Source organism: Diceros bicornis, chromosome 31 (genome assembly GCF_020826845.1).
Source record: "Diceros bicornis minor isolate mBicDic1 chromosome 31, mDicBic1.mat.cur, whole genome shotgun sequence".
Lineage (NCBI taxonomy): Eukaryota > Metazoa > Chordata > Mammalia > Perissodactyla > Rhinocerotidae > Diceros > Diceros bicornis.
In genome coordinates, this window is record NC_080770.1 from 7,175,259 (window position 1) to 7,199,632 (window position 24,374).

Consider the following 24,374-nt stretch of genomic DNA (forward strand, 5'->3'; position numbering starts at 1 on the left):
CACCTCTGTCCAAATCAAGTGGGCTTCCTCTGTCAGCCAAGTTGCTCGTTTTCATGGTCTGCCCCACCCCAACAGAACTACCACACTAATCGGGGCAGTGGGCGGGGGGGGGGGGGGGGGAACGGGGTGGGGGGCGAGGAGTTAGTCCCAGGCAAGAACATCAAAAATTCCCATTATTCTTATCTGAAGTTCAGCAGTTTCTTATGGATAAACGCTTTTCAATTTGCTGTTTGCATGTTTTATTGCCAGAGCCCTGAAATGTCTGTTTTTGACAAATTTGTCCAGTTTATGGTTTTTTTGAGGAGAGATTTGCTGACTTGCTCACTCCACCTACCAAAGTCCTCCTCTGCCCTCAGCTACTTTTAACCTTCTTTCACCTTCAGGCGTACCACTCAGTCACATGACATAACCCTACACTATAAGTCAAATGTGAGATCATGAAGAAAAAGCAACAGCCTTCACGTCCAATTGTCTGCCTATGCTATTACACCATGTACTTCTAGGTCTTGAGAGAGCAAAAGACAACTTTTTACAAGACAGCTATACAGCTCCACCTGGTCTAAAGTAAACCAAACATCTGTGTTCCCTTCAAGTCTTATCCAGGCATCAGGAGCAGGTTTCACCTGGATTCTTCCACGAAAGAAAGCTGCTTGGCTGTTTTTTGTTCTCCTTTCCTGTAAGTCATGCACTCTCTTTACTGGCTGGCATCTGAAGTCACCCATAAGCTATGAAAAAGATTACCCAATCTCCAGTGAAAGCAGACAGCCTGAGAGCCTTCTATGTTTATTTGTACAGATTAACCCAGGATTTATTTTCGTGCCCTCTAATAAACCTTGTTCTCCTCCTCAACATGATACAGTTTCTTTTTTGTAGAGAAATGGCTCATGTTGCTGTACCTTACCCTACCCAACAAAACTGCGAAATGTCACATGCTTGCTCAGGTCATTCAACAAACAGGTATTATTGTTACTATTTGTTAGTCATCCCATTCTCCGATAAGAACCCAACTCAAGAAAAAGCTAAATACAATCAGTTATCAGTAAGAGGCAAACAGGAATCAAAGTTCAAGAACTCCTAACTCTCAGTTCCATGATTATGCACCTTGCAAAATTAAAAGTATTTTTCAATACTGTTGCTATGTTGACACTGTGAGTTTATGAAAAAGCATTTACTATTCCAGACACACAAACTAGCCTAAATTAACTGCAAATTGCTTTTGAAACTTCTTAAAATGCTTCTCCCCCACAAAAGTCTTCAACAGCAAATGGCTTCCCAAACTGAGTATTATACACAAAATCAGGGCAAACATCATGGCAAGCTAAATTTCCCATTCATTTCTTCCCGTGGGTTGGTGGTACAACACGACGGGCCCAAGCAAAAGAGAAGAGCAATGACTGTACTAACAGGGACTCCGAGGCCACCAGATCCAATGTAGCTGAGCACACACAGTGAAGGCACCAGCTGCAAAACCACCAAACACAAGGCACGGCTCTTTGAGCCCAGCAGCCGCTCCAGAATGCCTTCCCAGCACAAGCTAGACTCATAAGTGTTCAAATAAGGAACAGGCCACCTGAGGAAGGTAGAAATGTGCAGATAATGTCTCCTCCAGACAGCAAGGAGTTTTAAATAATCCACGCAAAGTCTCTGAAGCCAGCAGTCCATTACAAGTACAGTTAACTGATAAGGTGGGATTGATTACAAGAAGGTAATTCAATTGCAAGACTCTTGACAACACCATAATCTAATACTGCTCAGGAGGGAAATCACTCTTTTTGTTTAGCATTTTCATTAACAGAACTACCTGACTGCAGGCTAAAAATCTACATCAGGAAAAACAGCCTCTTCTGCTGTCTTTACTAGATACACTGACCTGACCCATCTGTAAATAATGGAATTTCTAGTCAAGCCATAGAGCTGGAGTTAATGTAGGCTAAATGTTTGTTTGTGAGTCATTTTGTTTTCTCAGTGATGGCATATTGCATACAAATACCACCATGGATTTGGGGTTTTTCCAGTCAAGAGAGCTAACATGCCTGGGGACAGAACGCAGAAACCCTAGACCTTGTTCAGATCTACGCAACATCTCAGGGCTGTTCTAATGTCGTGTGTCTTAGATGGAAGCTTGCTTGAACCTTCCCCCACTCTTTTCTCTTTTTTCAGGACTTCTATTCCCATTTAGTTTAAACTAACAGCTCAGAATTATAGAAAGATTAGGTTTACAACTGACAGAAATTATTTACTTCCTCTTTTTTTTATAAGATGCTGATCCATAAGAGATGAACACATTCTAACTGGGTTATAGAAAAGAATCTCTCTCTCTCTACTTTTTTTATCTGTTCAGTGTTAATAACATTACGGATGACAAAACACTTTCCAAATCCACCGAGAGAACTTAAAGATATAAAAATAATATTGCATTAAATATATAAAAAGTTCAAGATAAATAAACTTGAAGACTTTATAAAATGGAATAATATTGTTGCATAACAGACAAATGTACAATGTACATAAAATATATGAATGTAATAAATTTATTCTTTGCAGCATTGTTTGTAATAGCAAAAAAAGTAGAAACAATTTAAGCTTCTTTCCTTGTTTCCTGAAGTAAAATCCATGAAGACTTCTCTAAATATTCCTAACCAAAACTCTTTCATACTTTAGGAAAAAGTTCTTAACTAGAGGTCAGTCAAAAATATCCCTGTCTTTGTGTTCTATAGCTGTAGATCAGAAGCTGCCGCATCACTTCAGAGCTTGTTAAAAATGCAGACCTACTAGATCAGAATCTGCATTTTAACGAGATTCCAGGAGATTTGTAAACACATTGAAGTTTGAGAAGCACTGGCCTACAGGCAGTTTCAATTAAGCTTTTTGCATATAAGAGCTTGAGGGGCCGGCCCAGTGGCGCAGCGGTTAAATGAGCGTGCTCCACTTCAGCGGCCTTGGGTTCGCAGGTTCAGATCCCGAGAGGGCACCAACTCACCGCTTGTTAAACCACGCTGTGGTGGCGTCCCATATAAAGGAGAGGAAAATGGGCACGAATGTAAGCCCAGGGCCAATCTTCCTCAAGGAAAAAAGGGGAGGATTGGCATTGGATGTTAGTTCAGGGCTAGTCCTCCTCACAAAAAAAAAAAAAAAAAGAGCTTGAGCGAAAACCACGTTACAAGAGTCATCAACACATGGGATGAAGGTTGGTTTTGTCAAAGTCACAGAGGCTTTCTTTTATCTGTGGTTTGGCACTACTTAGTAACCACTGTCAGTACTCGGGCTTAGCCACTCCTGTCTCAAGCACAACATAAAAACTAAAGGTAAATGTCACCATGATGTCCTCAGGTTGTAAGCATTAGTGTCACAACAGGACTTATTTAAGAAATTAATCCTAAAAGTCAGAACTTCTAAATATCTTTTTCAGTCCTTCTCAAACTTAGGTGTGCCTAAGAATCACTTGGGGAACTTGTTTAAAAACAGAGATAGCCAAGTCTCACTTCTCAAGAGTCCTATTGAATAGGTTTATCAGTAGTGAGTCTCACAATTCCAAGAAACATGATATCAGGGCTGGGATTAGGCGGCACCCAGGGGACAAAATTTAAGGAAGTACTCACCCTCAGATTTGCACAAGCGCAAGGTTGGCACCTGAGCAAACCTGAAAGTAAGCCCCTCCTTAAATACCGTGTCCAGGGCATCTCGCCGGACTCACCCTGGCCTCGGTCCTGCATGGTAGAGGGTGGTCCATGGACCAGCAGCACCAGCCTGGTCTGGGGCCTTATTAGAAATACAAAATCGCAGCGCAACTCCAGACCTACTGAATCAGAATCTGCATGTTAACAAGATTCTCAGGTTATTCTCATGCACATTCAAGTCTGAGAAACAATGAATAGAAGTGATGCCCAAATAAAATCAGGCAACTGATACTAAAATCCTAAGCTCTTTCTAACATCTCATGTTGCATCTTTAATATAAGAAAGAGTGAGTAGTGACTCTCCAATGATGTCCAGAGGGTAGCTCTACACTGGTCAACATTTCTGTCACTCTTTTAATCAATGGCCTGGATAATGACATAAAAGAGATGCTTATTAACCTGCAGGTGGCACTGAGCAAGATACTGCTAAGGCAAGAAGTGACAGAGTCAGACCATCTTGACAGGCTGAGCATTTAACTATGATATGTATATAAAAAGTTTTACATTTAGGCTAAAAATTTCAATAACGAAGGTATAAGATGTGTGATGGTTTGCTTGACGGCAAAACATATGAAAAATCCTGGGAATAGGTCCAAAAATATGTCATGAATTTAATATAATGGCATTTCAAATCAGCGGGAGAAAATGAATAATTTAATAAACGGTATTGGAGTAATTGGCTAGCTAACTGGAAAAAAAAAAAATTTGAACCCCTACCTCACATCTTATATTAAAATAAACCCCAGAAGGATCAAATATTTAAACATAAAAACAAATCCATTAAAGTACTAGAAGAAAATATGAAAAAAATGTTTTTTAAATAACCTCGAAGTGGGTGAGGCCTTTCTAAGCATGAACAAAATCCAAAAGCATATAAAATCCAGACGCCGTTAAAAAAAACTGATAAATTTTACTACATTAAGAAAAAAGTCTGTTCGCTAAACACCACTCTAAATAAAGCCTGAAGAAAAATGACAAAATGGGGGGGAAATTTTACAACTCATATCAAAGACACAGGGCTATCTTCTTTAATGTACAAAAACTCCCAAAATCATTAAAAAAAAAGACCAGCAAGCCAAGAGAAAGCTTAACCTGGAGACACGAGGGAGGCCGAGAGCCGTCCTCCAACAGCTGAAGGGCATTCATGGGGAAGAGAGAAAAAACTGAGTCAGTTGTTGTTCTAAATGGTTGAATCAGGACTGATGGTGGAAACTCCCATGAGTTAAAGGCCAGCTGAACACACAGAGGAACTTTCTAAGAATTAAGCGAGTCCATAAATGGATTCAGGCCAAGGCTAAACAACCAACCTCTAGGAAGTTTTTGGAAGGGAGGACCACATTAGATGGGAAACTAAGCTACATGATCATTGAGGTTCTATCAAACCTAAAATTATACGATTCTATCCCAAAGATTACATCAGCTCTGGAAAATTAAGAGTATGAAATCAAATAATGATAGGCTCTCACAGCTCCAAAAAGACTGAAAACTATGATGCTCATCACTCTTAACTTTTTATCATAAGTACAGTGTTCTCTGGGGGCAGGGGGAGGGGAGGGTATGAAGCATATGTTGAATCATGACTCCTGACTCAGGAATATTTTGAGTTTTTTTGTGGTGGTGGGGTTGGGCAATCCTGTTTCATTCACATTCCTCTCCTAGGCTTGTCCACTCCTAAAAGCAAACACAGAGTTTGAAAGAGAGTAAATTACAGTTGGAAGGTTAAGTATGAGGTCTCAGTAGTAGGTTTTTTCATGTGAAAAACCCACAACCCATGGGAGATACTCAGATATTAATGTCATTTTCACGCCAGTCTGATTATGAGCTAAAAAACACAGACAAATAAATAATACAAGAATTCAACTGATGAACAGGCTATATTCCAAAAGCTAGTTTGCAATTCAGTTGGGTAGAATTTGAAACAGCACGAAAAATGTGAAGAGCAAGAGAAGGAAAGCCAAGAAGAGGGTGGTCCCTCAGGCAGCCTGTCAGTGCATACTGAACCCACAAGGCATCTGAGAGACCGAGCATCAGGAATCTTTCCAAGGAGAAAATACCACGGGAATACTAGTAATTTATTTAAAAAAAAAACAAAACTAAAGAACTACTTTATTTACCTTGAATTTTAATGCTTAAGACAAAGCAAATTTAACTGGAGAAGGCTGAGATGGTTAACAAAAGTCTGTAAAGATTCTGAAGGGAACTCCTTCCGTATCTCAAAAGCTCTAGAAGTTGGTAACAGTGAGTCTTTACTGTGGCATTAATTTCACTTCAAAATCTAGCGCTTCCATGGGGCCGGCCCGGTGGCGCAAGCGGTTAAGTGCGTGCGCTCCGCTGCAGCGGCCTGGGGTTCGCAGGCCCGGATTCCGGGCGCACACCAACACACCACATGTTAAGCCATGCTGTGGCGTTGTCCCGTATAAAGTAGAGGAAGATGGCCATGGATGTTAGCTCAGGGCCAATCTTCCTCAAGAAAAAAAGGGGACGATTGGCATCAGATGTTAGCTCAGGGCTAGGCCTCCTCACAAAAAAAATCTAGTGCTTCCTTTGCCTTAATAAGGACATGCCACTAAATACTTTTTAGCAATGACTGGGGAAGGTTTTTTTTTAGTTCAAAAGTATAATAAAAAGAAAGAGTGGGGAGAAGAAATAAGATACTTTTGACGTCAGAGAGTAATAAATAAGATAAAAAATAAGAGACCCAAAGAGGAGATAAGAAGGATATCTCAAGTATAATTACCTAAAATGCAAGATAGAATAAAAACGTGGAAAGGTTGGGTAGGGGGAGAAGCCCCCAGGAAGGCGGGGAAAGAGGAAGATGACATTGTGGCTGAGTTTCTATACAGGCCATCAGGGGGCACCACTGGTCCAGGACAACTCGGCTGTGGCCAGGGTGTGGGGAGAAGTCTCTACCTGGACTTCCATATTCAGAGGATATTCCCAAATTGGGAAGGCTGTACTAAACTCTAAACCATTAGAAAAGCTTTCACAGCCAGGTTAAGGGAGAAAAAAATAAACATTAAAAACAAACAAACAAAACCAGTTATCTGCCATCTATTTCTATATTTGTTTAATCCAAATCAGAAAGGACAATGATAAACAGTGTCATTTGGTATCCAGAAGTAAGGAAGGCCAGGGAAAGCTGAAGAAACTTCTTTGCGGAGTTGCTGCTGCTCTGAACTCAGCAGGAAGTCCGGATGGTCCCAGCAGCACACAGTGTGGCCGGGGCCCCTCAGATCCAGGCTGTGTGCAGGGGAACAAAGCTAACACGGATTTCAGGCTGGGGTGGAGGTAAGGGACCTGGAGCAATGACAATTTCTACACGCCTCAGGAACAAATACGTTTTATGGATTTGTTAAAGCTAGCTTTTCATATCTCTGAGAAATCAGAATAAACATGGGGAATATATCACAGGCATCTGAAAAAGAAGGCAGTTAAATGTCTTGTTCAGTATCACACTTAACCAGGGCAAGTATTACTGGAATAACTGTTTTACTGGTCCAGTTTTTTTCCACTAGACATAGATTCATGATGAAGAAAAAGGTAGAAAGCATTGTTTTAAGGTACATTTAACAAAAAGGTCTGTCAAATATCTGAGCCTGGACAATACATACAAGCAGATCTGTTTCCTCAGAAGCTACTTTGCGTGGCCCTCATATCTCAAACCTGCTGGCAGGCAAGATCTTTCTGAGGTATCTCTTGACCTATATTATACTGTAGACCATGAGCATCATGGCTGTTCCGATGATCTGTACCAGGGTTAGCAACATCCTTAGCCCGAAGTGTCAGCCAACAGTGAGGCCTCCAGGAGCCACTAATGAAGCCAAAGACGAGACAGAGAGGAAAAAAGGCGGAGGGAAAGTGCAGAGAGGAGGGAAGAAGGAGAGTATAAAATGGAGAACACATAAAATGAACAGAAAGGGCAAAAATCGGTTTAGTAGTTTAGGCTACACAGATGCCACTCGAACTGGCATTAGGTGAGATTCCCTGGTCGCTGGTTGCTTTCACCTGTTCCCACAGTGGAGTAAGAATGGTTATTCATTAGTGCAATTTTAATAATACTGGCTTAAAATTTACATAACATAACCAGACACCTTAGAAATACTGTTTTTACATCAGACACTGGGTGTTGAGGAGCTGGCCAGGGGAGGTAACGAGCTTTCACAATTTAGGGAGGCCGCTTTGTTTTCAGACTGAGGGGGGCACACACTGCCGAGGTGCCTGCCAAGTGTTTTCATAAGTTATTTCATTTATTTCTCACAAAACACCAATAAGGTCCATGCTGTTATCTCCACTCTATAAATGACAAAACACCTAGGGAAGAAAAGTGACTCACCCAAGGTCTCAAAACCAGTAAGCCGCAGAGCCAGATTCAAATCTGAGGCTTTCTGAAATGACAGTCACCTTCCTCTCACCGAGAAACAAAGAGCAGCTCCTCCAGCCGGCAGCATATGGGCCGCTATGACTCTCCGCACCACAGGAGACATTGCTTCTAAAGCCCATTCATTCATTCAAAATGTATTTATGAACCACCACCATGTGCAAGAGCACTGCTGCAAACACCAACACAACCACAAATGAGAGACGCAGAGCTCCGCTCTCATAAAGCCAGCCATAAACCTGGGGTGAGGCAGTGATGCAGTGAATAAACACAATGAACAAACAACATAACATCAGCGAAAAAGTAAGACACAGACAGGACAGTGGGGCAACGGTCCTAATTCAGAGTGAGTGGTTAGGGAAGGCTACACTGAGGGGGTAACATAAAGCTGAGAACTGAATAAAGCTGAGAACTGAAAGACGAGAACCAGCCATGTCAATAGCTAGGGGCAGAACATTCCCAGTAAGGGAACTGCAAGCAAATGCCCTGAGGAAGAAACAGGCTTGGTGCGAAACAAAAAACAGACCTATCTGACCGGGGCAGACCAGAGGGGAGAGTAAGAGATGAGGTTAGACAGACACACAAGGACAGATCATGCTGGTCTTGAGGCAGAGTTTGCATTCTATTCTGTGATTAGAAATGATCCGAGGTTTTTTGAAGCAGGGAAGTGACACACTCCAATCAGTGTTTGTAAAAGGTTGCTCTGGCTACTAATGAACTGCAGGGAGGCCACAGTGTAGGCAGGGAGGCCAGTGGGGAGGCCATGGCCAGAGGACAGATGATGGTGACTTGCTTTAGGGTAGTAGTGGTGGAGTTGAAAAGACAGGGCCAGATTTGAGACCTATTCTGGAGGTAGAGTGTATAGAACTCGCTGATGGACTGGATGTGGAGAGCATGAAAAAGGAAAGAAGCAAAGAAGACTCCTAGGTTGCTGGCTTAAGTAACACGGTGGATGGTGGTGCCCATTTACGGAGATGAATAAAGACTGGGAGAGATTTTTTTTTTAATGGGTAAGGGATAAAATAAAGAGATCTGTTTTGGCTACGTTAAGTTTGAGATTGTTATTAGATATTCAGATGGAGCTATCAGGCAGCGGGGGATACAAATTTAGAGATCAATGCAAAAATCAAACTGGAGATATAAATTTAAGAGACACATATAAACCTAATGTGTTTCTTCTAATTACAAGACAATATAGGGTAATTTCTTAGTTACCTGAGGATGGGAAAAGATTTCTTAAAAAGATATCAAAAAGCATTAAGTGTTTATAGTTGGAAAAACCAAAGGAAATGATGATATCAAAATGAAGGGTTTCTGCTGAATAAAGGACACGATGAACAAGTTAATAGACGGGTGAAGGCCAGGCGATGACATCCACAACATTTATAACTGACTCAGGATTAACATCTAGAACATATAAGGACCTTCACTGGAAAAGTGGGGAAAGGATGTGACTAGGTCATTCATAAAGGGAAGATCCAAAGGCTAACTCATATATACAGAGACCCTCATCCTCCCTAGTAATCAGAGAAATATGAATTAAAACAAGATACAAGACTGAATCTGCCAAATTGACAGAAGCTTGAAAGTCAGCTATTAAGTACTGCACTTTGTGGGGGGAATATAAAGGGAACCATCATGGAATATTTAGTGAAATGCAGGACGAGTATACTCTGTGACCTAACAATTATACATGTTGGTATTTAGCTAGAGAAACTCTTATACAAATCCCTAGGAAGATATAAAAGACGACTTTCATCAGAGCATTGTTTGTGGTGCATGGAGTTGGAGAACAAACTAGGTGTCCCTCACTAGGGGAACAGATAAATAAAATGTGGATATTAGTGACAAAATACGAGATAGCTAAACGGAACACTTAAACACAACAACATGGACAGAACTTAAAAATGTACTTTTAAATGAAAAAAGGATCAGAATGAGAATTACGACATTATTTATATAAATTTACAAAAAACACCATACAAGTACCAAACATATCCAAGAATAAATAATAAACACATTAGAGAAGATGCTAATGGGAATGGGGAATGGGAATGGGAGAAGAGACGGAAAATGACAATAATGGGAAACAATAAAACAAGAGAGGGGTCCTGCAGTGTCAACATAATGTTCTATGAACTGAGCAGTAAGATCAACTCAACTCTGCGCTTGAGATCTAAAAGAAAAAATAACAAATTTACAGGGCAACAGGCATGTTCCTTCTGTTCCAACTGTCTTTCCCAAACTGCCTGACACTCTGCAGGTTGACTCATCTGACTTAACAGGCAAGGAAGTGAGCAAGGAGGGAGAGAGGAGGGCACCATGTCACAGTGTAAATGTGGCCACCACTGTATCTTGCACCCACCTTTACCACCACATTTATCATACTGCTGAAATTCTATGTATACATGACTATCTCCCCACCCTGAGAGTTAGATCCTTAAGGGTATCACTGTATCATGTTCATCCTCATAAACCCAGAATTCAGCACTGGTTAGGCTGGTGAAAAGAATACATTCAAAAAATGCTGACTTGCTGACCGGTTTGTTGCCTGGTAGATTAGATGAAAAACAAATCAAAATTAGAACTCAACTGCACTATTTTCAACTCAGGTATACCCTTAGTTCTTGAGTATTATAAAGCAGCCAAATGTACGTTCAATGAATTATCACTTGAGATGGCTAGATGTCCCTCCTAGCATCATCTCTTCTAGCACCAAAATGTACGTGCATATGGATGACAGACACATGAATAATCACAAAACTCAAGTTGACTCCATGGCTGCAAGGAAACATCAGAGATGCTACAGCAAAACCAGAAGTGCGAATGATAAAAGTCAATTTTAAGTGGGGAAAAAGACCCTGAGATGCAGCACAAGTCAGATAATTCCCGCTGCCTGGCAGTGGCAGGCAGTATCAAACCTCTGAAATTACCTTTCTTTTTTTTTTTTTTTTTGAGGAAGATCAGCCCTGTGGTAACATCTGCCAATCCTCCTCTTTTTGCTGAGGAAGATTGGCCCTGGGCTACCATCCGTGCCCATCTTCATCCACTTTATATGGGAGGCCACCACAGCATGGCTTGCCAAGCGGTGCCTTGGTGCACGCCCGGGATCCGAACCAGCAAACCCTGGGCCGCCGCGGCGGAGCGCACGCACTTAACTGCTTGCGCCATCGGGCCGGCCCCTGAAATTACCAGTTGACACTATGTGTACAACACGTGAAAACCCTTTTTACTAATTTTTAACCAATTTTTAAATCAACTGGATTACAGTATAATTTACACACAATAAAATGCACCCATTTTAAATGAACAGTTTGATGAGTTTAAATGTATGCACCTGTGTAACCACCACCACAGTCAAGATAGAGAGGGTTTCCATCACCCCACAAGTTCCCTCAGGCCCCTCTGCGGTCAGTCCACCCCTCCACCCGGCTCCAGGCAACCACCGACTGCCTTCTGTCAAGGCATTGATCTTTGTATTTTTTTAAATATAAAAAAAAGTTTAACTTTATGTTTGGAAAATCTCAAACAGACACGCAGTAGAATCATATAATGGGCCTGATTTATCCAACATGCAGCTTCAACAATTTTTACTGCATGATCAATCCTGCCTCATCTAGACTCCTGCCCACACCCCTGCCTGGATTCTTGTGAACCAAATCCCAGACACCATTTCTCCTCATATGTAAATATTTCCATATATATCTCTAAAGGATATTCTTGTAAAACATATCCATAATACCATTTTCATACTTAAAATAATTAAGTTTCTCAGAACCATCAAATAATCAGTCAGTATCCACATTTCCCAGAAGGCCTCACATTTTTTTCTTCGTTTGTCTGAATCAGATCCATATATTAGTTCATTCATCTCTCTCTCTCTCTCTTTTTTTTGTGAGGAAGATTGGCCCTGAGCTAACATCCACGCCCATCTTCCTCTATTTTATATGTGGGATGCCTGCCACAGCATGGCCTAATAAGCGGTGCATAGGTCCGTGCCTGGGATCCGAACCTGTGAGCCGCGGGCTGCCCAGGTGGAGCCTGCGAACTTAACCACTATGCCACTGGGCCAGCCCCCCCATTCATCTCAAGTCTCTTTTTATCTATAGGTACCCTTCCATCCTTTTTCCCCCCTCATAATTTATTTGTTGAAGAAACTGGTTTGTTTGTCCTATAGAGCGCCTGCAGTTTGGAATTTGCTGATTGCATCCCTAAAAACATTTACCATGCTTTTCTGTCCCTTGTATTCCCTATAAATTTGTAGTAAGATTTACAGGTCTTAACAAATTCACATTCTATTTTAGTTGGCAAGGCTACTTTACAAGTGGTATTACTTACATTTATTAGAAGATATGTATAATGTCCCATATTTTCTTTTTATCTCAATTTTTGAAAAACAGTCTTTTCCCCAACTAATTGAAAATAAAAGCATTTATTTTAGTGTATAAGACTCATTTAATCTAGAAAAGTGTAAAAGTATAAGACATCAATCCCCATTTAACAGACTGATTCTGGACTACGGTGTCCCTACAAAGGAAAAGTCCTCCTTGAGTCACCATCTGAAATACCTAGATGGTTCTATCCATCATAGCCGCATATCACTTATCTGAAGTTATACACTGACCATACACTGCCATGTCCATCTTTCTGTGCATGTTATATTTTTAGCTCGCTGAGAGAAGAAATGCAATCTTACACCTCTTCTCAATCCCTAACACATTCAGCTCTGCACACTGACAGCACTCAGTAAACGACGACAACCATGACATTCTCTGTGGAGGAAAGGCCCTTCTCCATCCTTGATGCAGTGCAGTCCCTTCTATTAGTCCTTCACAACCTTCCTCCAGAGTCAGCAACATCCACAGTTTACACAGAAGAAACATGAAGACTGAATCAGAGGAAGGTTACAATGAGAATCCACAACACGGGTTGTTCAGAAAAACCTGCTGAGTTAAGTATGTTTCTACTTTAATGTCTCCTCCTTCCCTTCAGGGAGATACGTGAGTCTAAACAATATTAGTCTTTGAGGGAAAGGGCTGTGGACGTGGCCTAGACAAGGAACCAGAGGGCGTGGTAAAGTGACCTTCCTGTTCTCTTTGGCAGGACAAGTCCCTGCTTGACAAGAGCTAAGTTATCACAAAAGAGAATAAGAATCAGTTAAATTAAAGAGATAACCCGTGAAGTTTGGGATGGGGAAGAAGAGAAAAGCAGTTTACATTCCAACCTCACCAAAGACCAGTGGAGAGGCATGTAATTACCGAGCTACACAGAGGAAGTCAGAGTCATTAGCAGAACAACAGGGCCTCTCTTTCTTCCCACTTTGATAAAACCCTCCGCCACCTGCAGCACCGTGTTGCATTAATAGCCACAGGGCCCTCCGTGGCCAGTCACCTCCCACTCGTCTCTGTGCTTGGCTGGTTCTTTACTGCCTCCAGAAATAAAAGTTAGAATTTGGCCCTTATTAGCCCAATAATCACTACCTGGTAACATAAGTTCCAGAAACACAGGCCTCTGCTTACAAACAGCATAACCTTCAACACAAAAGGATAGAGCACTCCCTCTCCCTGCCCCCACGCCTGGACAAGCACAGATTAAATTAAGAATTCTCAAAATCCCCAATGGTGTCAAAAGCATTTAAAGTTGCCAGGTCAAAGATTCATTTTTGCAGCAGACAACCACAAAGGATTTCAGTGTCATGTACAGTGGAAATGACTGCAAGAAATTCTAAATATGGACAGACCAGTAATTTAAATTCTTTTTCTAATGGCTAATACTTGCTTTTCAGTTCAATATCTGATTCTAAGTCAAGCTCCAATTAAGGAAAGCAAGACCCAGTTTTCTGGTTCCGCTGGGATTTACTCGTTCAGGGGTTACCTGTCTGCCAGTTGTGAACCTGTTTCCAGTCAGTGCTCTGCTGGAAACCCTGTCGTGACTAACAAATGAGTCTCAGAACAAGGGCGGAGTAAAGCCCCAAACAAGGAACTCGCACTCCTGGTCTGGTGCTTTCCCCAGCAGGCCACTGGCGCTGTGTCGAACCAGCTGTGTGAAGTTGGCAAATCAACCTACCTAGGTTTTGTTTCCTTTCTTCTAGCAGCACTACTCACAACAGCCAAAAGGCAGAAAGAACCCAATGTCTGTCGATCAAGAGAGAGACATGGAAAGAAACAGTCCCTCTTCCTCAGCTGGACATTCTGGTGTCTGTGACACCTGCAACCGCAACAGACTACCTGAGACCACGGTGGGCCAGCCAGGACAAGCCAATGCACGGAGGATGGCAGGGCAGGAAGATGAAATGATCTGGGGTCCTTGATGTCTCTGCTGAGCTGCTGAATTAACCAGCACTGGAGTCACCTACCTCCAGACTTCTCGCCATCTGACATACTGTCTGTGTGCTTATGTCACTAAGTTGGCTTTCCTGTTTTTTGAAGGTGAAAGCATTCTAACTGATAACACTTATTGACCTCAAAACTTTGGCACACCATGAGACTTATGCAGCAATGAAAGGCAGAGTCTGATCTCTATAATTAAAACAAACAAACAAAGAAGCAAAACAAAATAGTCCATTCTTGTCATTAAAACATGAGAAAGGCTTTAGGCAGGTAAAGAACCAAGTTACAAGGAAAAGTGCAGTCTGGGGATCCACACATTTAGCAATTCAGTAAATAAACCTGGACCCAGAAACGAGCCTGAATGAACTGATTGTGCTTCATTTCAGAAATACTAATTACAGGATGATGACTTTAAATGCAGTCTTTATGTTCACAACAACCCTATGAGGTAGTCATACTCTTCTCATTTTACAAATGAGAAAACTGAAGCACAGAGCAGCTGAGCAACTCGCCCCAAGTCACCCCATCCATGCACTTTTCTCCCCCTGTAACTCTTTCCTTTTTTCACTTAGCTAACTCCTACACATCTTTCAGGTTTCAACTTAAACAAACATCATTTCCTTAGTAAAAGGCTTCTTTGATGTGTCCAGACAAGGTCCAAAGCTCCTGTTAGGCTCCACTGCATTCCATTCTCTATTGCAGCACTGTGTACACTTGTGATTATTTAAATATCGACAGATCTTCCCCACCAAGATGTACATGCCCTGAGAACAGTTCTGCTTTGTCTGTCTACCAGCACATAGTGTTTCCAAAGCTAAGCAGAATGCCTTGCCCTTAAGAGGCCCACAGTCTGATAGAGAAACAGCAAGTAAATATCTCCTTACGATGCAATGTGGGAGGCAGAGAGAGGTCTGTCTAGGACTGTATGGAAGCACAAGACGGAGGGGCAAAGGAAGCGTTCATGGAGGACATGTCCTTTGAACTGAGCTCTGAAGGATACGTAAGTTAGGAGACAAGAAGCAAGGAGAAACGTGTTCTAGGCAGATGGAGCATAGGTATATGCATAGAGAAGAAAGAGGCTATGAAACCTTAGGGGAACTACCACTAGCTCACTCTGGCTGGAGTTTAGTATCAGGTGAAAGATGAAGCTTGAGAGACAGGAAGATTCAGTTCTATGTTCAAAGATAGCAACAGGTTGTACAACCTCTAAAATAATCTACTAATAATGGATAGGACGGAAGCACTTACTGTACATCAGGCACCACGCAAAGCACTTCACATGTATAAGTTCATTTCATCTTCACAACCACCCTGAGTATTATCATTCCTACGAGGAAGGCAGATCACACACAGCTAGTAAGTAAATGGCAAAGCCAGGCTTTGAACTGCAGCTATATCCTGACTCCAAGGCCTGTGCTCTTAACCACAGTCTATACCTGTCTAGCGGACTATGCATCCATATGATCTTATACAGTTGTGTGTAATTCAAATAACGATCTTGATTCTACTAGGAAAGTGGCTACTTAAAGGAATCTCATATCTTTTTCATTAAACAAATCATAAACACAAATATTTCATATTTAAGTTTGCTTAAAATAAAGTATATAATTAGTATTCAGTAGACTTTTATAAATGAAGATCAAGAGAAAATTATTCAAAGACAGAAAATGCAGTGTCCTGACTGATAATCCAATACTGTCGCTAGAACTATGTTACCTGTAAACCATCAAAAATTATGCTAAGCAAACATCAGAACTTCGCAGTCTAAGTCTCCTCATCAAAACTAACTTTCCCAAGGAGAATTAAAATCCTGCATCAAACAACTCAATCAATTATTGAGAATGGGTGGAAAGGGAAGAAGGCAGTTAATACAGAGGAAAGATGATCTGACACATGAAATCTCTTCTACCCACTATCATTTGCTTTAAGCATGTAAAACAATAATACGATTGAATGTGTTTACAAGGCAGGACATGCACTCTACGTGCCAATTCAAGTTAAAACATAAGCTGGAAAATTTACCAGTTAGGGAAAGTCTTGGTTCAAAGAAAGTGTTTTAGGAAGCCACTTATCAGCAAAAATGCAAATATACTAAGTCACAGTTGATGGGCTATTAATAAATCCTTAAAACAAACTACTGAGAGATCTTTGCTTGTTAAATTGTCTCATATATAGTAGGAGTTCACAGACTGATAATTATCCTAGTTACACTAGATTAAACACTTATTAGTGTGAGGAGTTTTAAGAACACAATCTCATTTCATTCTGAAAAGGTCATTCTTATAGCCACACTTTCAGATGCGCTAACTCAGGCATAGAGTTTAGATAAGTGGCTCAAGGTCACCAGGGTAGGAAGTGACAGAGCCAGGATTCACACACAGGTTTGTCTGATGTCAAAGTGCACGCTCCTTCCTCTGTGCAGCAATGTCTCTACTGAGCTGAGAAGCGCCTAGAGATTATCTAGTTTAAACCAATCAACCTTTTCATTTCGAGAGACCTGTAGGGAGGTTAAAGTACTTTCCTGATGTCCTTTGGCTAGTTTACAACTGGGAGTAAACCCCATATTTCCTACTCTTTAGGTAAGCACATTCTGTTATCATTTTGACTTATACCAGATACCCTCTTCTTGAGAAATATTAAAAATTTCCCCATAACTAAATTCAAACTAGACAAAACAAGAATGAGGTAAATGCCTGTTACCGCACACTGAGGTGTGTGTGCATTATGCTTTAGTGGGAGGTAGGAAAGAAGTCAAACATTTCCTGTGCATTACACGCAACCAGCTAACAGAGGATAACAGGATTTCATGCATTCCTTTTGACTACCATCATTTTCAGCCTCTTGCATTTCAGCAGGGCATTAAAAGCATTAAAGCAGGAGTTGGCAAACTTTTTCTGTAAACTACCTAAATATTTGAGGCCTAGTGGGCCATACAGTCTCTGCTGCAAATACTCAGCTGTATTTTAGGGAGAAAAAAAAGCAGCCATAGACAACACACAATTGAGTGTGGCTATGTTCCAGTAAAGTTTAATTTATGGACATAGAAATTTCAATTTCATATAATTTTCACGTCATGAAATATTAATATTCTTTTGATTTTCTTCAACTACCTTACAGCTTTCAGGCTATAAAAAAGCAGGTAGTGGGCCAAAGGGCATCTGCTGACCCTGCATTAAACCAGAGAAGTACTTTCAGTCAGTAGAGATCAAAGGAAAGCAGTGAGCAAAACAAGGCATTTTCCTTGACTCAGTTCTGGTGCCTCTGACTCAGGGGGCTTCCTGAACCATCCCCCACTCCGGTGTCAGGGAAGTGGCCCACCTTTACGTTCTCACTGAAACGTGGGCCTATCTCTATCCTAATACTCATCATAATATATTGTGTTGATTATTCAATTGTCTGTATCTCCCCAACCACCAGGGCAAGCAATATGTTTGCTTTTTAATCTGTATTCCTAGCTGACATGGATGCTCAAAACAAACAAACAAAGAACAACTGGGGAAGGGTGGGAAGGAAAATAACAGAGGAAGAAGCTCAGAAATTCTTATCTTTACACAGACAGTAGATATCAGCACAGTGGTTCAGTGACATACCCCTAAGGAGTTAAATCAGTGGTTGGTTCACCCACTTTCTGCATCTGTTAACAATCAATGTTGTTGAAATCCCATAAATATGCACCAACCCCTCAATCTATTCTCTTTACTTATGCCTCCCTCAAGGCCAGGCATCTGACTAACTTGTTTAGACTAATCTGGATGAGAAAGACCCAGGCATAAATTTAAAATGACCACCAAGTCTCCCAGAAGGCTCAGGGTACCCTGGGGTTCTGCAGAACACAAATGGAAAAACTGTCCTACCACACTACTAGCCTCAAAAATGAATCATGGCTGCAAATCCTTTAAAGAAAACCACAATTACCAGACATAATATGAAAATCAACGTGGAAAAGTCTACCTCATCATTATCACTTAAAGCATAAAAGAGGAACAACCACCCTTCAATCACACGAGGTTGGATGGATGACCCTCTGCTGCTGGGTCCTTAACTTCTATGTCACCGGTCCCCTTGCAGTCTGGAGAAGCCAGCAGATTCCTTCTCAGAACAATGTTTTGAATACATGAAATAATATGCATAGTTTTCAAAAGGAAACCAGTTATAATAATCAGCCCACAATACCTCCCCTGACACTTCCTGTCTTCTTTCCCTGCTTAGCGTTTGTCACTATCTAACACACTACACGCTGTATTTTACTCGTGTTCTCCTATTTAGTAGATATCTCCCTAACTAGAACCTAATTTCCATGAGGGGAGGGAAGTTCATCTATTTTGTTCACCACTCTATTCCCAAAACCTACAAAATGAATGGTATATAATAGATGCTCGATAAATAGTGGTTAAATTAGTAAATAAACTTCCTGTCCCCTAAGAGCTGTACTCTAAGACGAATCAAAGGCAATTCTACTAGGATTTGTCATCCCTAAGAAAGATAATATATAATACTTCATATTTAAAAACATCTTCTTGGTAGACCTTTCATAAACACAATCTCATTCATCCACGATAAACTTAGTATTTAATGACTGAAGGTAAAGAAAGGGTGTGAGGTAGGGAAGTCAAATGCCTGAAGGTTAGTCAGTGGACAAAATCCACGAGCCAGTCTCTTCCTTATTAACTCTGCCCCTTCACTTTACCCTTTGCCCTCTGAAGCTTCTGCTGCATTGCCTTAAAGTACAGTCTCTTTCCCGCAGAATATATCTAGTTGCACACTAACAATAAGAGACGCCGTCACAGGATCCGATCTGAGCAGACTCGTTCATAACAAATAGCCACACACTCCTTTGCAACAAGGTTCTAGGATTTCCAACTTCTTGCCAAGGCAATGCTTAAATAGAGGAAATGGTTTTCTTTTAAAATTCATCTTAATTACAATAAATAAAAGGTTAACAAGAATTTAAAGCCTCAGACACAACAGGCTGCCTATACTGTTTGTCTCATGAGTCCTAAGAGGAAGGAAGCTCAAAGCCAAGAAGACTCAAACCACCAGAGAAATGTAACCATTTCTACCAACTGCACCGCCTTCTTTCTCTCTAGCGTGATAACAAACTGGAAAGGCAAACCAGAAACCAAAATAAGACAAGGGGGGTAGGGAAGATGAGGTTAACAATGAGGTCAGTTAATACGAAAGAAAACAGTGTCCTGAGACTGTTTCATAAGTAAGCAAGCAGTCAAAACCTAACAGGAAGGCAGTTCTGGCCCCTCTGGGGTGGCTAAAGCAAATGTCAGCCTGTCTCCACCCCCGTTTGCTGAAAAGCAGAGCTGAGGGAAGGCGCTTAGATCACGAGGGTTTTGAGATACTCAAACCCATCTGCTTAAAATACCTTTCTAATTCTCCTTAAACATCAGAATTTTCCATATTTGTGCATCTTCCTATACTCAGGGCAAGAAAATGTGAAGAAACAGGTTTTTTGTGTTTGTTTTTAATATTTCAAGTGCTAATAAAGCAGCAACATCTGGTCATCAATAGGGGATGACAGAAAGTTCCACAGCAATGATGTGTATTCACAGGATTTCAAATTGAAAAAAAAAAAGGGAGAGAAAACATTTTTCACATATGCTTGACTCCAGCTCAGTGGAGAAATATTAACCTAGAGCAACCAGTACAACCAACAGCTAATGTCTTATATTGTTCTAGTACTCATCCTAAGAAATGTATGCTTCTTTTGAACTAACAAGGTAAAAACTGTAAGACAGTTTTGTAACTACTTACAGTGCTGTTGCTTTCTAATCACACCTCAAGAGAAAAGCCCTGAAGACACAATGATAAAGCCCACAATCATGGAGAACTTATATTCAACCTTTTCTTCCAAAGTAAAGGTTTTCAAACAGTGTTATTCCAACATTACAAATCAGTGAGGTACTTCTCACCCCAATAAGCTTTTTTAAAAAATGTAGTATAAATAATTATATAACTGAAAAAAAAAAGAAATGAAAAACCCTAGGGGCCGGCCCCGTGATTAGCGGTTAAGTGCACGCGCTCCACTACTGGCGGCCTGGGTTCAGATCCTGGGCGCGCACCAACGCACCGCTTCTCTGGCCATGCTGAGGCCGAGTCCCACATATAGCAACTAGAAGGATGTGCAACCATGACGTACAACTATCTACTGCGGCTTTGGGGAAAAAAAGGAGGAGGATTGGCAATAGATGTTAGCTCAGAGCTGGTCTTCCTCAGCAAAAAGAGGAGGATTAGCACAGATGTTAGCTCAGGGCTGATCTTCCTCACAAAAAAAAAAAAAGAAGAAAAAAGAAAAACCCTAAAAACACAAATTATTTACATTAGTCTAAATCCACTTTCTGACGGACTGTTAGAGTGAAAATTAGAAATAAACTAAGTATCCATTTAATGGGATTAGTGAAATAAACTGTGTTTTGTCCATTCTATGGAACACTACACAGCCATTAAAAAGAAAAAGAGAGACCTCTAAGTACAGAAATGGAGAAATCTCCAAGATACCCTGTTACAGAAAAAGAGCAAGCCGAACAACTCACAGTGATTCTGCTCATGTAAAATATTTACATGAATACCTATATTGTACTTAAATGCTTAGGAAAAGATCTAGAAGAATATATGCCAAATTTTTAATAGCAATTTAGTCTGGGGAGGGGGAGAGAAGTGAGGGAGCTTTGGGAGGATTTCCACATCATACTCTATGTATGGCTTAAATGTTTTGTTTTGTTTTATGGGTGTCATAATAGCTTATAACACTGTCAAATTTCAGTTGTACATTATTATTTGTCAGTCACCATATATATATGTGCCCCTTTACCCTTTGTACTCACCCACCAAGCCCCTTCCCCTCTGGTAACCATTAACCTGTTCTCTTTGACCAGGTATTTGTTTATCTTCCACATTTGACTGAAATCAGATGGTGTTTGTCTTTCTCTGTCTGGCTTATCTCACTTAACATAATACCCTCAGGTTCCATCCATGTTGTTGCAAATGGGACGATTTTGTCTTTTTTATGGCCGAGTAGTATTCCATTGTGTATATATACCACATCTTCTTTATCCATTCATCAGTCAATGGGCACTTGGGTTGCTTCCATGTATTGGCTATTATGAATAATGCTGAACATTATGAATATACGGGTGCATAAGTCTCTTTGAATTGTTGATTTCAAGTTCTTTGGATAAATACCCAATAGTGGAATAGCTGGGTCATATGGTATTTCGATTTTTAATTTTTTGAGAAATCTCCACACTATTTACCATAGTGGCTGTCCCAGTTTGCATTCCTACCAACTTGAATGTTTTTATAAGGCTGTATTCATCCATCACTTGTATATAAAAAAAAGTCTTAATAAAGGAAGGACTAGATGATTCTATGAACTAAAAGGAAGAAAAACAAAAGATGAAAACTTGCTTGATATTAAATAAAGTATATTAATGTCAGAGCAAGAGTCTGAACATTAGATAGTCTTCTATCCACCACACCTCAAGGTAGGTAGTTTCCCCGCCCCCCCTCAAAGCCCCAGTAGATAGTTGTACATCATAGTTGCACATCCTTCTAGTTGCCGTATGTGGGACGCGGCCTCAGCATGGCCAGAGAAACGGCGCGTCGGTGTGCACCTGGGATCCGAACCTGGGCCGCCAGCAGCGGAGTGCGCGCACTTAACCGCTAAGCCACGGGGCCGGCCCAAGGTAGGTAGTTTTTAATTCAGCTACTATATTGATAGTAACAGGATGAATCATAAACATAAAGAATAAGATTTCTGAATGGGTAAGTCTACACTACAATCAAAGTACACAAGTCATCATATCTAAAAGAACTGAGAGTTTAAAATGTGAACTTCTATGTCTTCCTATCAAGCTAGATGAACTGCAAACATTTTCTCTTCTTGTTGTATTGTGAAACAGCCATACTTCCATTGGAAGTACTTGTTCTTTGGTATTGAAACCCAACTAGCCTTGATGTTAAGTTCCAGCAGCGTATACAAAAATAACCAACAGCACTGCATAAAAAAGATGCTTTGCCAACTAGAGATAAAGGACAAGAGACCCAAAGGATGTAGGTACTGATGGAAAACAGGAACTCCGGCATGTCTAGGATGAGTCAGCAGGTGGGTAGGAGATCTTGAAATTTAAAAACTCATCTGGGGGCCAGCCCAGTGGCATAGTGGTTAGGTTCCCGAGTTCCGCTTCAGTGGCCCGGGGTTCGCTGGTTTGGATCTTGGGCATGGACCTGCGCACTGCTCATCGAGTCATGTTGGGGCGGCATCCCATATACAAGAGCTACAACTCTACAACTATGATATACAACTATGTACTGGGGCTTTGGGGAGGGAAAAAAAGAAAAAAAGAGGAAGATTGGCAACAGATGTTAGCACAGGGCCAATCTTCCTCAAATAAATAAATAAATAAATAAATAAATAAATAAAATAAAAAGTCATCTGCCTGAGAAGTAGGGAAGTAAATAAGACAAAAGAAATCCAAAGTGCACTTAAATGCAGGCACCAGAAATTTTTTTCATCGACTTTATTGAGACATAGCTTATATATAATAAAATGGACCCATTTAAACTGTACATTTCAATAAGTTTTGACAAATTTATACACCTGTGTAATCACCACCATATTGAAGATATAAAATATTTCCATAACCCTATAAGTTTCCTTGTGTCCCATCCCAGTCAACTCACTCCCATCCCAGGCCCCAGTTAACCACTTTTCTGTCACTATAGATTAGATTTGTCTTTTCTAGAATGTCATATAAATGGAATAAGTAGGTGCTCTTCTGTGTAACGCTTCTTTTCACTCAGCATAATGTTTTCAAGGTTCATCCATTTATACCATGTATCAGTACTTCGTTCCTTTTTATGTCCAAATACTATTCCATTGTACAGACCACAATTTGTTTATCCATTCATCTGTTGACAGACATTTGGGTTGTTTCCAGTTTTGGGTTTTTATGACTAAATTTGCAATGAACATGCAAGGCACCAGAGGCTTTGGATTGTTTTCATTTTCTAATTCAGCACTGTCCATATACTCTCAGTTTGCAACTCCAACTCTTACACTGGCCCTATGTGCAATGGGAAAAGCAATCGCTTAGTCAACAAGGACCTACTGTATGCCAGGAACTGTTCAGGCACCAGGGACTCAGTAACCAACAAGACAGTATAATCCCTCTTCTGTAAAACTTACAATCTTTTTTTAGGAGGGGTGCAGAAGGGGCGACAGACAAAAATAAACAAGATAATTTCAGATAGGGTATGTAATAGAAAAAAAGTTAAGAGTAATCATGTCAAGAAAGTAGCTAGAAGCACACGTGTCTAATTCAGATTCAGCAGTCAGGGAAGGCCTATCGAGCTGGGATCTGAATGACACAAAGGAGACAGCCAGGTAACTATCTGAGATCAAAGCATTCCAGGCAGAGAACCGCAAGTGCAAAGGCCCTAAGGAGAGACTGAACTTCTACTCAAGGGGCAGAAGAAAGGCCAATGTGATAGAAATGTAGTCAACTAGGTCAAGATGGGTAGAAGATGAGGCTAGAGAGGCAGGCAGAGGCCAAGCCAAACTGCATCTTGTAGGTCATGATAAGAAGTTTGGGTTTTATTAGAGGGTATGAAGCAGTAGAGTAAAATAATCAGATATGCATTTGAAAAAGATCCCTCTGGCTGTGTAGAGAAGATGTAAAGGGAAACAGTGGAAGCAGATCAGGGAGGGGGCTACTGCATGATGCAGGTGGTGATGGCCTGGACTACAGGGAAAGCAAAGGAAACGAGAGACGGGGATGGTTTCAAGATATCTTAGAGGTAGAATCAACAGCTCTTGCTAATGGATTAGATGTGATAAGTCTACAAAAGAAGAATCTAGGATAATTCCAAGGCATTTGGCTTGGGCAACTAGGTGGATGATAGTACCATTTACTGAGATAGGGAAAATTGGAAGAAAAATAGGTTGGAGTTGTGGGGAGAATCAAGAGATCTGTTCTAGTCA

General features: G+C 40.9%; 1 protein-coding gene across 2 annotated transcripts in view; it reads right to left on the bottom strand.

The window, feature by feature from the left end:
* PACS1 (phosphofurin acidic cluster sorting protein 1) overlaps window positions 1-24,374 on the bottom strand; it is a 141,741-nt gene that overhangs the window by 82,281 nt on the left and 35,086 nt on the right. The window contains exon 1 of one of the 2 annotated variants that reach the window (XM_058526326.1): window positions 15,632-15,650. The exons of the other annotated variant lie outside the window; for it this stretch is intronic. The gene's annotated coding sequence lies outside the window, so the exon portion shown is untranslated. Of the gene's footprint in view, window positions 1-15,631; window positions 15,651-24,374 lie in introns of those variants that run through there. 2 annotated transcript variants of the gene reach the window in all.